This window comes from Anser anser (genome assembly GCF_964211835.1).
Source record: "Anser anser genome assembly, chromosome: 9".
In the NCBI taxonomy this organism is placed as follows: Eukaryota; Metazoa; Chordata; class Aves; order Anseriformes; family Anatidae; genus Anser; species Anser anser.
Window position 1 is genome coordinate 27,778,414 of NC_139729.1, and position 13,875 is coordinate 27,792,288.

Consider the following 13,875-nt stretch of genomic DNA (forward strand, 5'->3'; position numbering starts at 1 on the left):
TGAAGTTGCACTGTCTGACACGAGAGGGTACTGTAGCACCAGCATGGGAACTGCTGCTCTGCACCTTACGTTTCCTCTAAGGACTTAGTGTTTGCCTATCTAGCATAGTAAAGCTAGTTTTGTTCTTGCAAATAAGATTATTATTATTATTTTTAGTCTGTGCATGAAAGTAGCAATTGCTGAATATTTTTTTGACAAATTTATTTCTGGTTGGATGAAACTTGGGAATGTTCTGATGGCTTTTCAAGGCTTGCAAAGCTGTTTTGAATTAATAAGTGATTTGTTCTGGTAATTTTAAAACCATAAATTTTCCCCTGCACAGAGGATTCACTTAAAAAGGAAAATATAATTTATAGAGAAGGTAGGGAACAAAGATCTGTCTCATGTTCTCCCACAGGTAGGTGGACCATGAACAGAGGTGGTTGTTTCCACAAGGGTATAAAATCCAGACAAATGTGCACACGAGTCAAGCAAGAGAGAAAATGTCTTTTGGCTAGCTGTCTACAACATGCTACAGAATGCTAAACCCATGCCCACAGGAGGACAGCGTCAAGTCTCACCCCAACATCACGCAGATTCAGCTCACACTCGGAAATGGCAACTCGGCGGTGCAGAGCTCTCAGGTACTCATGTAAGTGCTGCTCCCTGGCAGCTGGTACAGTTCAGTGTCTCCCTGCTAACCTTAGGATATTTTGGCTTTATCAGTTGTTGTTTTGTTCTTGCCTTGGATTTTGTCCCCATTCACTAACTGCCACCCTTGTTCAGGCTTGCTTTTTTCCATTTTTAGGAAAAGAGAATCCTCATCTGTAGGGATAAGAGCAGGATATGGATTTCTGCTGGGGAAGGTGCACTTTAGGGTGTGTGACCTTAGGGCACAAATTCCATGTCCGGCTTATACTTGATGATGCTGAAGCTTTTTAATACATGGGAAAATACTGAATAAAAGCTTCTGAAGAAATCCTTCATTTTATTCAAAAAAGGACATTGAAATCATCTTGCTCTGTCTTTAACCAGGTTTTATGTTTAATTGAAATGTCCAAATCAAGAAATTAATTATTCAAATATTAGATAAATGCAGCTTCTTAGCAAGTTTTTCACAATCTGTTAATGAATATATTCTCTTCCTTTTGGCTTTTTTTTTTTTTTTTTCCATTATATTCCTTGCTGGCGTGATCCAGTGTTCTTTCAAAGGGCACAATAAGACCAAATCAAAATGTTTTCAGCCTTTGTACAACTTTGCTTAGCACATGAGCTGGAATCATACAAGCCAGCATTTGTTTCTGAATGCTCTATCTTCAGTCTGGTAGGAAATTCAGGGCTGAACCAAGAACTGGAATATGCATCACAGCTGAGCAATTCAGTTATTGTTTTAAGGAGTTAGAACAAGGGAACGGCCAAGAATGTCACTGAATATTCAGCAGATTCCTCCTCTTTGGCCTCTGCCAAGGCATCATGGTGAAACCCAAGCGCTTGAGACAAACGAGCACCAGATATGGGGCTGCAGGTATGGGGCTGCTGTAGCACCTCGTGTCGGAGCCTCCCCCGTGGCTCCTGGCCTCCTCCACTGCGGCCTCCCCACCCCATCCACCACATGAGGGAAGCTTCTGCTCCCCACTTGAGTTTCACAGCTGGAAAGGTTAAAAACCCACCCTGAGCACAAAACGTCAGTTTACCCAAAGGAACAGTCCCTTCACGAACCAGGGAAGGAGGGCAGCATGCCCAACGGGCCAGGAGAGCAGGAACCAGCCGGGTCTCAAACAGCTGGCTGCTGGATAGGCCGTGGCCACAGTCCTGCAGATCAGTGTGGGGTTTGGGGTTTGCTGTCGTGGCCCTGCGGCTCCTCTCGGCTTTCTGCCAGCAGGACGGGGCAGTGGGGCCGGCCACGGGCCTGGCACCCACTGAGGGCCAAGCACGGCACCCTGCGCTGGCACCCGCCGCTCCTCCGGCTGGCTGCTGCCCGCGGGGTGCGCTGCTCCTCCTGGCCGGAGCAGAAGGACAGACACGGTGACTGGCTTCCTGGGTTCTCTGATAGCAGAAACATGGCACGGAAAATGCAGCACGGCAGAGCTGGAATTTTTACCTCGGGCTTAGCAGCTCGGTCAAGAAGTTTCGATTCAATGCAAATTCGAGTGACACATTAAGTGCCTTTAAGTTATGAGGAAAATGCCAATTCTTCCTTCAGTTGTCACTGTAAAAGCCACACCAGCAGGCGACACTTGTATAAATCCTAACATGCGTGCTCTAGAAAGCTGACGTTTCCCATAGTGATTTGTGGTGCGTGACTGGGTTGGTTTTCCTTCCTAAGTGGTAATCATCAGAGGGGAGGAAATCCAGGGAAGTTTTACACAGACTACCTGAAACTTGTCCTGTCAGAGACCCTGCGTGGGGCTGCCCTGGGCGCTGAGCAGTCCCCGGGAGGTGTTTGGGGTCCTGCTCGGTGCAGTGCCAGCAGACCGGGGCCTGGACGGGCAGCATGGTGGGCTGGCAGCACTGTGGTGCCCACGGTGCTCGCTGAGGCCTCGGCTGCTCCGTGGAGCGCTGAAACCTGGCAGGGGCGGCCGCACGTCGCTTCGTGGGACATCTTGCCTCTTGTCTGAGGCTCGGCTCTAAGACATCCAGCCGAGGCTGCTGTTCATAACTAATGTGTCGGGCAGATTTATTCACAGCAACTACCCCGGTGCTGGTAAGAAAGGTATTTACCAATCATTCTGCAGCCACTGAAGCGAAGCTATGCAAAGGCAAACCAAAATCGTTATCAGCCATTGTTTTTAGAGACCAGTGGGGAGCTAATCCAGAAATGACATTGCACGTGTAAATGTCTCCACTGATACTGCTGCTTCTCTAAGCTAGAATACTTCCATTGATATTTGTAGCTTTTTTTATCGGATATCTCAGCATCCAGCTGGAGAGTCCTGCCTTGGGTATGTACCCTGAGCCATAGGAAGTAGTGTGTGGAATTAAATATTTAAAGCATTAAGCTTCCATTTATTAAAAATGGAATTTTTCAGGTCTCAGTCACTCAGTTATCAAATAAGTCAATGCTCTGCTGTTATTCTGATGCTGTAGATATGAGTGGAAGTAATCTAGCACTTTTAAGGGAGTTTTCAAATGTTGAGATGGGTGTAACTAAGAAGAAAATTCCTCTCACTGGACAGATCTCCCATATGCACATCTATTTTCCGAAGGCAGTAATTTGATATTCTCACATGTTAGTCTACAGGTCACAGGAGAGCATGGCAAAGTAATAATACAAGTCAAGGTATGTAAATGTGGCCTTTGATTTATGTAGTAAACCATTTTTTTAAAGTAAAAAGCTCAATTAAAAGAAAAATGATTTAAAAGAAAATTAGTGTCAATATTACAAAGTTTTAAAGATTTTATTACTTGGGTCATTCTGTTTGTGAAGATGAGTTGATGTGTCCCTCTACTCTAATACAAAGCGGTGTACCCTAGAGTTATTTATACAAATCGTATAGGATTTGCAAAACTATGTTTCTTTGCCAACCTACTGAATGCTGCATGTAGACTTCTAGGTGTTAGAAGTAAGGCTACAAAAACTTAAACTTGGCATTCTCATACTTGATATCGCGCTGCCTGATAAAACTACAAAGATTAGAGTGTACTCTAAACGTATTAGTTGTTTAAAGAATAAATATTGCCAATTCTTTTTGCAAAGCGGCCAGTATTTTAATGAGGTGTTCTGGCTGTTGCTTCTCAAACGTCAGACACTAAATCACTCGAATCCACCAGAAGTAACACAAGCTAACGCATCTGTGCCGCAGTTCCCAAGCAGCCTCTGTTTGCTTTCTCTATTGTATTCCTGGCATTCCTCGGGGGGGCTGTGCTGTGAAGCAATACTCCATGTGGTACAAAAGGGGAAGGGTTTGCCTCCTACTGAGGTGATGCGTGATTGTTCATAGCTAAATCTTTCCCTAACACGTTGTCGGGGAGCAGCACCAGGGCAGGGAGAGGGGGGCCCGAAGCGGAGATGTTTGCCTGGGGCTCTGTGAAAACAAGGTGGCTGGTTTCGGAGATGCTGTCTCTGGCGTTTGGACTGTGCCCACTGTTGTTAAAGGAAAGCTAACTGCCAGCTGCATGGTGTGGCACTGTCTCTGTAGGCCCTGTGGCCCTTGTCGACTGGTTAAAGAGCCGTACAGATGCATTTCTGCTAGCGCTGGCTTGATTCTTCTCACTGTTCCTTCTGGGTCGGCTGCAGGCCGTTGTTGCCCCGTGCCCGTTCACTTTCCGTGCCCGCTGCTCAGGCGCTGGTCCCCTCCATGCTGCGGGTGGCGTTTGGCCTGGCGCGGGCACCAGCAGCACCAGCGGCTCCCGAGACCTTCCCCAACAGTTTTGGGGCAGAAGCAGTTAAATCGCTCAGATAATGCTGCCGTCAGTCCTTCGAAGGGTGTCGGCTCGCACAGTTCCACCCTGTAAGTGCAGGAATAGCCAGAAGATAGGGATCAGCAGAGTAAGGCACTTCGTAGCGCCAGGCGGACACTCTGGCGCGCAGCTAGGGACGCAGCTAGGGACGTTGTTCCTTCACAGCCCTCACCAAAGCTTTGGCACAAGGGCAGCAGCTGAGCAGCCGGCCCAGGGCTCTGGCTGCTCCCCGCAGCCAGCGGCACGGGCAGCTTTGCTGGGAAGCAGATGAGTTTGTGAACAACTGCATTCATAACAGCCCGGCAGCCAGTGACTCCAACAGCAGCCTCTCCATTTTTATTTTTATTTTTTTCCTTTTGGCAAAGCCCACAAGTATCCGAAGACAGGAATTTAGTATTTTCTAAAATATCGGGTACTGCTTTTCCCCTTAAAATGGCTTTCTCTTCCGGAACAACTTATAGCCCCGCTGGCTGACTGGGTTCCTCCTCCGAATTTTGGCCCTAGTTCACTTAAAGCACTGAAGGCATTTAAAGCATTTAAAGTGCATTCCTAGCTTTGAGCAGTTAATGGTACCGAAGTCAACAAGATCGCTCAAAATACTGCTTTAAGTGAGACTAATCTGTGGAGTACCTCAGCAAAAAACGGGATCTCATAGCCGACCACAGTTAACCATCTGAGTCTGACGATGAATAGTGAGTATTTTAGCACTCCAGCACAAACACAGAGGGAAACAAAATATATGCGAATTATAATGTAATTTGAAACACAAATCAAAATGAGGAAATTGTTTTTCTTGTGTATTGTTCTTCAGCTGGTAAAAAAAGTAGCTGCTTATTTGCCACGAACCATTCTCTTGCATTTTTTCTCAAACACTGTGTACTCTCCTGGTTCCTTATATTTTGGAACTGGCGCCCTGCTTTTTTGGCTGTTGGACTGAAATCTATGTTATGTCTGCAGTTCATTCCTCCATTCCAAACAGAAGATGTGATGTTTAAAATAATGTCTATATTGTCATGCTACATTTTTTGAAGTTACAACTTTCATATTCTTAACCTCATGCTTTAGATTTGCAGAGTACCCTTACTGTGCTTGCAGCTAAATGAGGGTAGTAGTTATCAAAACCGTTTCAAAGAGCAGTGACGCTCCGTCCTTGCCTAGGGCAACTAAGCCTGGAAAGATCCCAATCTGTGAAGGTCAGATCATCTTGTTAGGAGTACATGGTTCATGGTAGAAATTATTTCCATTAGATCAGATGTATATATATATATAAATAGCAGAACCAAAACCAGATAGGATTCTTACGGGAAAAGCTATGCAGCAAATGAAGTTATTGCATCAGAGTTTTGTGTTTTATGTTTTTAATAAACGTATGACACGGGGATCAGACTCGTATTTCTTTTTATAACAAACCGGATTCTATCTCAAAAAGTCTATTGTTCTACAGCAAAGCTAGACAAAGAGTGCAAAGCTTGCTCTTTATTCTGTGTCTCAAGATGACACGCTACTATGTATTGTGCATTGCACAATAAAATGTTATATAACCCCAAGTTTTATTTTAAGAGTATGCCCATTTTGGACAACAGTGACAAAATCAGTTCCTTATGCTGTGCTTGAGCAAAGCATCTCTTCAGGGCAACCATCTTGCTGAAGAATGCAGGGCAGAAGCCAGCAGCGGAGTCATACTCGGCATATGCCGTACCAGAAAACTTCTGTACTCAGAGAACTTGCCATTTTAGTTGTTATGTCAATACAATATTTGCTCAAACCGAACTCTAGAAACCAGTGGAAGTTTTTTGATAAGTTTCAGTGGGCAGTGTCTCATCATACAAGCAGAAACACAAGAACCTAAGAGCCGGTGAGCACAAACTGACTGAGGAGCGGGTTGATCAAGGTATTGATGGCAGAAATTCATGCAAAATTCTCAGGTGACTTGGCTTCACTCATTTTTCTGTAATTTTCTTAGAACTCGTGACAAACTCAGAAGACCAAAACATGGGAACTGTTTATAGTAAGCAACAAAACTAATCCACACAAAGCTAAATTCATCGTTGATATAAAACAACTGTCTTCAGTAAAGTTTTGCCAGAGTTGAATGTTGCTCCATCACTTTGTGTACGTTAGCATGGTTTCTAAGGCACAGATCACAACAAGACAAATAATCGTATTTAAAATAATCCACTGCCATCCATTTTTGTTGTTTTTGTTGTTTATTCCAAATAAAAATATTTTGCAGATGGATACAAGTCATGTGTGGCCTGGGGCCCACAGTTTCCATTGTTGCATCTAGGACAAAAAAACATCTTCCATGAAAAAATAACCAGACATTTAATTACCTTTCTTATGGGTATTTTGAAGGTTCTCTCCCCCAGCTCTTTTGTAGATGCAGCACTGGGCACGCATCTGCACCCTTCTGCTCTGCCTCTGTGGCCCAGGGGCTGAGGGAGCGGGCAGGGAAGCGAGAAGCGAACGCTGGAAGGCAGCTCCTGTGGTCAGGATCAGCCGCCCCCCTTGGGAGGGGCTGGGACTGCATTTCTGATATAACCAGCTCTAGTCCTTTAAAAATTAATTACTTGGATTCTGATCTGCTTTAAATCAAGTTAGATCGTGATGGCTTGAAGAGCCGTATTTTGTCCGCCTTGGTCTCTAGACTCTAACTTTGGTTTAATTCCCTTTTTGCAGGCAGCCTGATACAGTAGCTCTAAGGAAGATGTGATCTCCACAGCCACTGAAAGAGGAGCCAATTCTGAAGCAAGGTGATAACTGAAATTTAATATCTTTTATGTAAAGTACTTAATCTTTAATCAACAAACACATGAGATGGGAATAATGTCTTTTAGAAGATCTGTGTTATTTGTTTCTGAGCCCTATCTCATCTTCTGGGAGAACATGATCAGTCCCTCTGAACTCTGCAAACATCCAGATTAGATCACTTCAAAACACCCTGTGCACCTGTTATATGTAGTGGCTTTTGAACAACGATTTGTGTTCTTTTCCACTTCAAAAGCACACAGGAAGCATCCCAGTTTCATTTAGTATCTAGGCCTACCTCTGAAGTGGGATTATGTATAAACTTGCTAAAAGTCAGATAAAATGGCCTCCCATGCCTGAACAAAAGTGTTTGCTTGGGGGCTCCTCGGTGATGTGTGATGCAACCTCCATGTTCCTCTGAATGTTCTGTACAGGATTTCATTTTCCTGGTAAGCTCTGAGTGAATTTCTTATGCTTGTTGGTCAAAGACCGTGGCCAGGATCACTCCAAGGGATCTTTATATGGAGCGCTCCTTGTATGGATACAAGATGATGTGCAGTTTGTCCTTTTGGCAGAGATCTGGCACTCATCTCCATTTTTTTTTTCTTTTTCTGAATTAGAGACTGCGGTTTGCAATGAGTTTTGATTAACCTCCTTGTATTCTGCTTAAGACAAAATCGTTCTCAGATTGTTTTAGGAATGTCCCTCCCTTGAATTTTGTTGGCTACTACCCAGAGAAGTAACGAAAACCTGTGACTGTACATTGTAACCTTTCAGAGGCTAGACACTAACAGTTCATCTGTGCTTTGTGAAGTACGGGATACTGGTGGTGCTTAGTAAATAACTGATGGCATTAACAGAACTGCATATACAAGTATTACTGAGTAGGATTTGGCTTTGGTTTTTGATAGGAGGGGGAAGAGAGGAGATGTGTGAGATTAAAACTGAACTGGATCCCTGTCATGTTCAAAGTATGTGGGTGCACATAAATATTACACAAATTTGTCATGTGGTTAAGAGACCATAAAGCTGTCCTCACCCTCATTTTTCTTCCGCTCCAAATAACGACCCCTCTTTGCTCATCTTTCTTTGAAAACAGATTTGCAATTGCAGAAATAGGAAGAGGTAAGCTTGAATACCTTGAACTCCTGTCTTTTTAAACAATTGAATGCATATAGCCAAAAACTGGCATCAGCAAGCAAGGCAGCTGAAGCACGTTCCAAATATTGCTCTATTTAAAGCATCCCAAGGCTCACAAGAACAACTGCAGAGGCAAACCTTAAATCTTGTCAATAAAACCAGCGGAGGGAGGAATGGCAGAACAGGGTAAGATGCACAATTAAATGTTAATGTGATTAATGTAACAGTGTATTCTTAAAAATCATAACTCTGAGCAACGAAAAGTGAAAATACTCAGCTATTTGTAAGGCAGTGAGTCTTGCTTGATACACCGTATGTTACTTTCTAGTAAGAAAGTGCAAGCGTTTAAAAGCTAATTCCATTAACAGTGGCGAGTTTAAAGTAGCTTGGGTTCCTCCTGTATCTTTGAATTCTACCAGTTTTGTTGTCTTTAGTCCTCTGTAGTTGCAATTTTAAGTTGTCGAACATAATTAAACTGAACCATGCAAAAGGAGTTATTTTGCCAGTAATTTAAATATACTGTGTAGCTGAAATCCGAGCGTAATGCTAGGTGGACATTAGTGTAGATTTTAACCCCACAAAGCCCAAGTGACCGAGCAGAGTGAAATTTTAATAATGTATTATTTGCTATAAGCACAGTTCCACTGAAGATGAAAAAAGGCATTTTATAAAAATGCATTTTGTAGTCACTGTCGCTTTCTATTTATTTCACTGTGAGAGGTTTGGATGGTAAAAGAGCTATAGGCTTAAATGTGGTGTCAGCTGTGGACACAGCTATTCAGGCAGTACTTTTCCTTGTGAAAGGAATTTTTAGTTGGGGGGTGGGGGGCACCTGGGCCTGCTCACACCTCCCCTCCCAGGTTTCTGCTGCCTAGCGTGGAGCTCAAGCTGCCATCACAGTGAGGGGGCAGTAGTTTGGCCGTGTGTCGCTTCCTGAGATGAAACACAAAGAAAACTTCAGCAAAATCCTGAGGCGTTTTGGAGCAAGGAGCATAAGTCTGTGGCTTCGAACTTGACAAGCTTGCACAGGGGAAAACTTCACCTCTTCACCTGCCAGGCCTGTACCTGTTTAAATCAAGTGGGAGTCTTTTGCAAGTGTTGGGGTAATTCTTTTACCCGTCCTTGTCAGTGCTGTTGGGCTCAGACATTTCAGGGGTAAAGGCAGCCCAGTGAGACCACAGGCATTGTTGTGCTCATGGCAGTTGGTAGGAGTTTCGATCAAGTACAGGCAGTAAAACCAAGCAAATGTATAGTTCTGGATAAAAGGTCTTAAAAAAAAAACAACGAGACGAGATGAATTTTATCAGTATATTTAGGGAGTACCTAGCTTGGAAATCTCTGCTGCTGCAGCCTGTGGCTGAGGACTCCTCAGTGTCACTGCTCCTTGGGCATCCCGTGGTGGACAGCTCCAGGAGCGGTGCTCAGAGTCTGTTTGGCATGCACGGAGGAGCTCTCCGGTAGCACAGCAAAAGTGCTGTGTTTGCCGCTCTGACCAGCTCCTCTCTGTTTATTCTGAGATAAATTCATGTCTGAAGTAGAGAAAAATTACTGTAATGGGGGGAAAAAGAAAGTAATTCTTAGTTAGAACGCCAACTTAGGTACAGGGATCACAGCAAGATTCCTTTATTCATTCTTGCTGCCACCCAGAATTGTTCTTTTTGATTTCAGCGGGCTCTGGCTCAAACCTTGGAAGCTGGGCTTGGTTTCCTTGGTCTGTTTGGAGGCAATGCTCGTGACTGCTGCTCAGCGACTCATATTTCCCTCGCTATTTTGCTCTCATTTGCAGCCATAAGAACAATGATTGTAATGACACCTCCCACTTTAGGATTTTGGCTGGTTACCTGCAGGGGCCAGTAAAAGGGTAATTTCTTTCTTTCCAAAGCACAGCTCCTTAGGAGTGTCCTGCTCTGCCGCTGTCCCTCCACACCTCATCACCACCTCAGCCTGAGAACCGGGCCGTGCCGAGGCTCCTTCTGGCTGCCGGTGTGCGCAGCCCTGCTCCATGGCGAGGGTGGCACTCGATTGTCAGATTTACGCTTGGGATAATTTTCCCGTGGACCAAATATTGGAACCTTGGAGTTTGTCACCTTCTTCTGAGGCCTAACAAATGGGTTACCTGCTGAGACATCCCCTAGCCATGTCCGTATGTCATGCTTCAGCCTCTCCTGCTCGTGGCATAACATGCAGCCTTCCACGCAGTCACCTTACTCTAGCTCAGGGTATCTGTCCCATGACGTGCAGGAGATCACAGCGAATGATCTCACGGTCATTTCTGTTCTTAAACTGTGAAACACAAGTACACCCAATGGCTCCCATGAAACTCTATCCCTCAGAGCCAGCTGCTTGCTGCCTCCTGACCAATGCTGGGCGCAGCATTCCTGCTGGCCCATCAGCGACTGCTTGCTCCTCTCACCTTCCTGCACTGAAAGTGCATCTCGTATAACACAACACCATGTTCAGCAGACACGTTGGCAAGCGAGCAGAGCTCTATCAAAATATTTCCATGTACTCCAGTAGGATCCAGCCCTTTATTTGTAATAGGACCTTCAGAAAAGGTGGCAAGGAAAGAGAAGTGATTCCCAGCAGAATTAGCTTTCCCTTACCAAGGGTCAGTCTTTAAAGGAAACAGGTGAGGGATTCCCCTGTGGCAGAAGGACACCTGATTTCAGAGCAGAGTTTTATTCTTGTGCTGCATGGTTGCTTATGTGCTTTATATTTCAATGGCAGCACATGCAGATGATCTGTCTATATGCTCTCTTTCCCTCTCCGTAGATACACCACGGAATATCATGGCATGTCTAAACTAAACTATATCATGGCATACCTAAGCTATGCAAGGTGTTGTGAATTTTTACATTATTTCTCAGTCCCTCAAAAAACCTGGAACTCTTTTAACTGCAGAAAGATGTACTTTAACGTGCTGCAGTATGTTGGTAACTGATACAACCTCAAAGGCCGCTGATATGCTGCTTTCTGGCAACCTTCTGCTATTTGCAGCAAACTGATGGAAAGGTCTTTGAACTTCTGATGCTGTACAGATACGTGTTTATTTAAAGGCCTGTTCCTGCTTTCCGCGTGCTTCTTGCAGAACCACCACCGGCACTTGCCTCTGTGTCTCCATGTTATTTATTAGCTTGTCCTGGTGCTGCCGGACAGGGCAGGCAGGACATCACGTCTTTGTGTCCGGCCCGGCTCAGGCAGACAGGCGGTACGTCCACATCGGAAACTTTTCTGTTATTTTCTTCCTTTAACGTGGAGAAAACCCTTTCGGTGGATAATTGCACGAACCGTAACTACCACGTATCACTCTAGTAAGAGGAGAGGAGAGGGCTCAGTCAGGCACCGTGCACAGAAAGCGCTGAGAGCTGTGAGCCCCTGCGGCATGGCGCCTGGCAAACATCCCGTGGATGTTTGGGGTGCGGGAACTCACACAGCATCCCCTCATTGTGGCCCCAGGCACACCGACCTTAAATTAAACAGGTACAGTATTAACTAATCACTGTATATTTAATTTACTGTTGACAACCTCATGAGACTTGCTTCTGGAAGGTGCTGTCAGGGTATTGAGCCTGAATCTGCCGGGGGAGCTGCCATCAGTGCCGTCCAGTCCAGATGTTCCCCCGATGACCCGTGGAGCCCAAGGACAGAAGCACGTTTCTGTCTCCTCTCTGCACTCTGGTACTTTTGGAAGCGCTAAGCCTCTGGCCTATCTGATTGCAGAGCCCAGAGTGTGGAAATTTCTTGGGGCTTTGCTACGTATATGTAGTACGTGTGCCAAGACATGGTGACTCCGTGCCAAAAATAGCAGTCATAGATGTGGCCCAAGCTCACAGGTATCTTTTTTGCTCTGTGATAACTACGGTTTTGTAATGTGACCTTTCTGAAAAAGATCCTCTTTTGTCTTTCAGCCCCAGTCCCACTTTCCCGTCTCGTTGTACCTATTCTCCTTGCAGTTGGCTGGATCGTGGGTTGTGCCCTAATGGTTTACATCGTCTTCTCCTGACAGAAGTAAGTGACCTGTATCATATCCACCCCTGCTTGCTTTGGTGTGCATTGCTACCTTTTTAAATGTAGTTTTCTTTGTGTTACAGGACAGAAGAATTTCCAATGATGTTGACTGGAAGAACCTGAAAGTTAAATTGGAATGCTGAATGACAAAAATACGTATAAAATGAGTTATGTTTAATATCAACACTAGATATGGTGTATACTTTTTATCTGCAACAAAGGTGTGAAATGCTAGTCAGGAAGAATCATTAAAGCAATTTCCTGATTTTCAAATGGTTTGTAACTGAGTGAGTGGTTTTTGGAGTCCAGTGGTAGGTCAGATACCTGCCTGCTCTCCGTCCTGCTTTGTTGTTGCCATCTTGAATTTAAGCATTTTTGGAAACAGCATTCCTAGAGTTACCGGTACCATGGTAGAAAAAAACATGAGTTAAGCTCATTTGTGAGATGTGCCAAGCTGGGGAAGGAGTATCTCAGTCTATCTGGGAAACTTTTAAGTGAGTTAAGACAATTTTTTAAGTTTTTTAGTAAACTTTATATATATATAAAATTTAAAATACTGTGGCTGTGTACTCTCCCTTTCCCAAGATCTGAAGTGTCTAAATATACCTTCTGAAATTACATTACCTGTTTTAACAAAGCGATCAAATAGTGACACAAATATACCACTATCTAAATCAAAAAAATCCTCTAGAAAATGAAAGGGAGGTAGGAAAAGTTACCTGGTGGAAAAGCAGCTTAAAATGTATGATTTGGACATTCTAGGTCCTAAAAACTTTGTTTCTTATTTAATACTGTGTAGATAAAATCCAAATTAACTGCTGGTCTTTTCTGTATAGATGATATTCAGGGCCCAATCTTGTATTTTTTACATCGGAATCCAATCCAGTTCGTGTTGAATCAAATGCCACGAGGCTGGATCGAGGTCGTCGCTTGGCATGCCAGGCCTGGCCTGTGGTGTGCCGGCAGCTCCCCTCTGCTGGCAGCAAACGGGATATCGGGGAACAGTGTTAGAGATCAGAATGAAACTAAATAACTGGTCTGGAAAAAATGCAATGCAAAAGGTGAAAATTAAATTTCTACACCTTTCAGGAACTGTTCTAAAGGATTGGGGATTCAGAGGAGGGCAGCAACAGGAAACTGGGATTTATAATGTGTAACCAGGGATTTATAATGTGTAACCAGGGACAAAATGAACACACTGAAGTGGTTCAGCCTAAAAGAGAGAAGACTGAAGAAAACATAATTCTTCAAAACCTTAATAAAAAAAAGAAGGGAATAACCTTTTCTTGGTGACACACGCGGCAGGAATTAGTGGAGAACCAGCAGGTGAGATACAGTCTGTCTTTATGGTAAAGATACAGACATGCTGGAAGAATTTTTTAAGCATAATAATCAATATTATTGATCACTGGAGGCCTTTGAAAACAGATGGACAAACATCCTTCGGGCCTGCAGCAGGAGGACAGGTGGTGCTGCCTTGGTGCCTGAGGGTGACTGACATCAGGTGCACAGCTCTCCACAGCTGTAAGTACTCTCAGGAAAGCCAGCAGGCTGTTTGCAGAGAAGAGGCAGAACTGACTGGTGGTAAAAGCAGGCGAG

At 44.4% G+C, this 13,875-nt stretch overlaps 1 protein-coding gene across 1 annotated transcript in view; it reads left to right on the plus strand.

The window, feature by feature from the left end:
* Nucleotides 1-12,549, plus strand: part of PLCH1 (phospholipase C eta 1) — a 94,583-nt gene extending 82,034 nt beyond the window's left edge. Inside the window, exons 26-29 of the transcript XR_014588444.1 lie at nucleotides 398-631; nucleotides 7,060-7,133; nucleotides 12,177-12,276; nucleotides 12,360-12,549. The gene's annotated coding sequence lies outside the window, so the exon portion shown is untranslated. The remainder of the gene's footprint in view (nucleotides 1-397; nucleotides 632-7,059; nucleotides 7,134-12,176; nucleotides 12,277-12,359) is intronic.
* The last annotated feature ends 1,326 nt before the right edge of the window (nucleotides 12,550-13,875 follow it).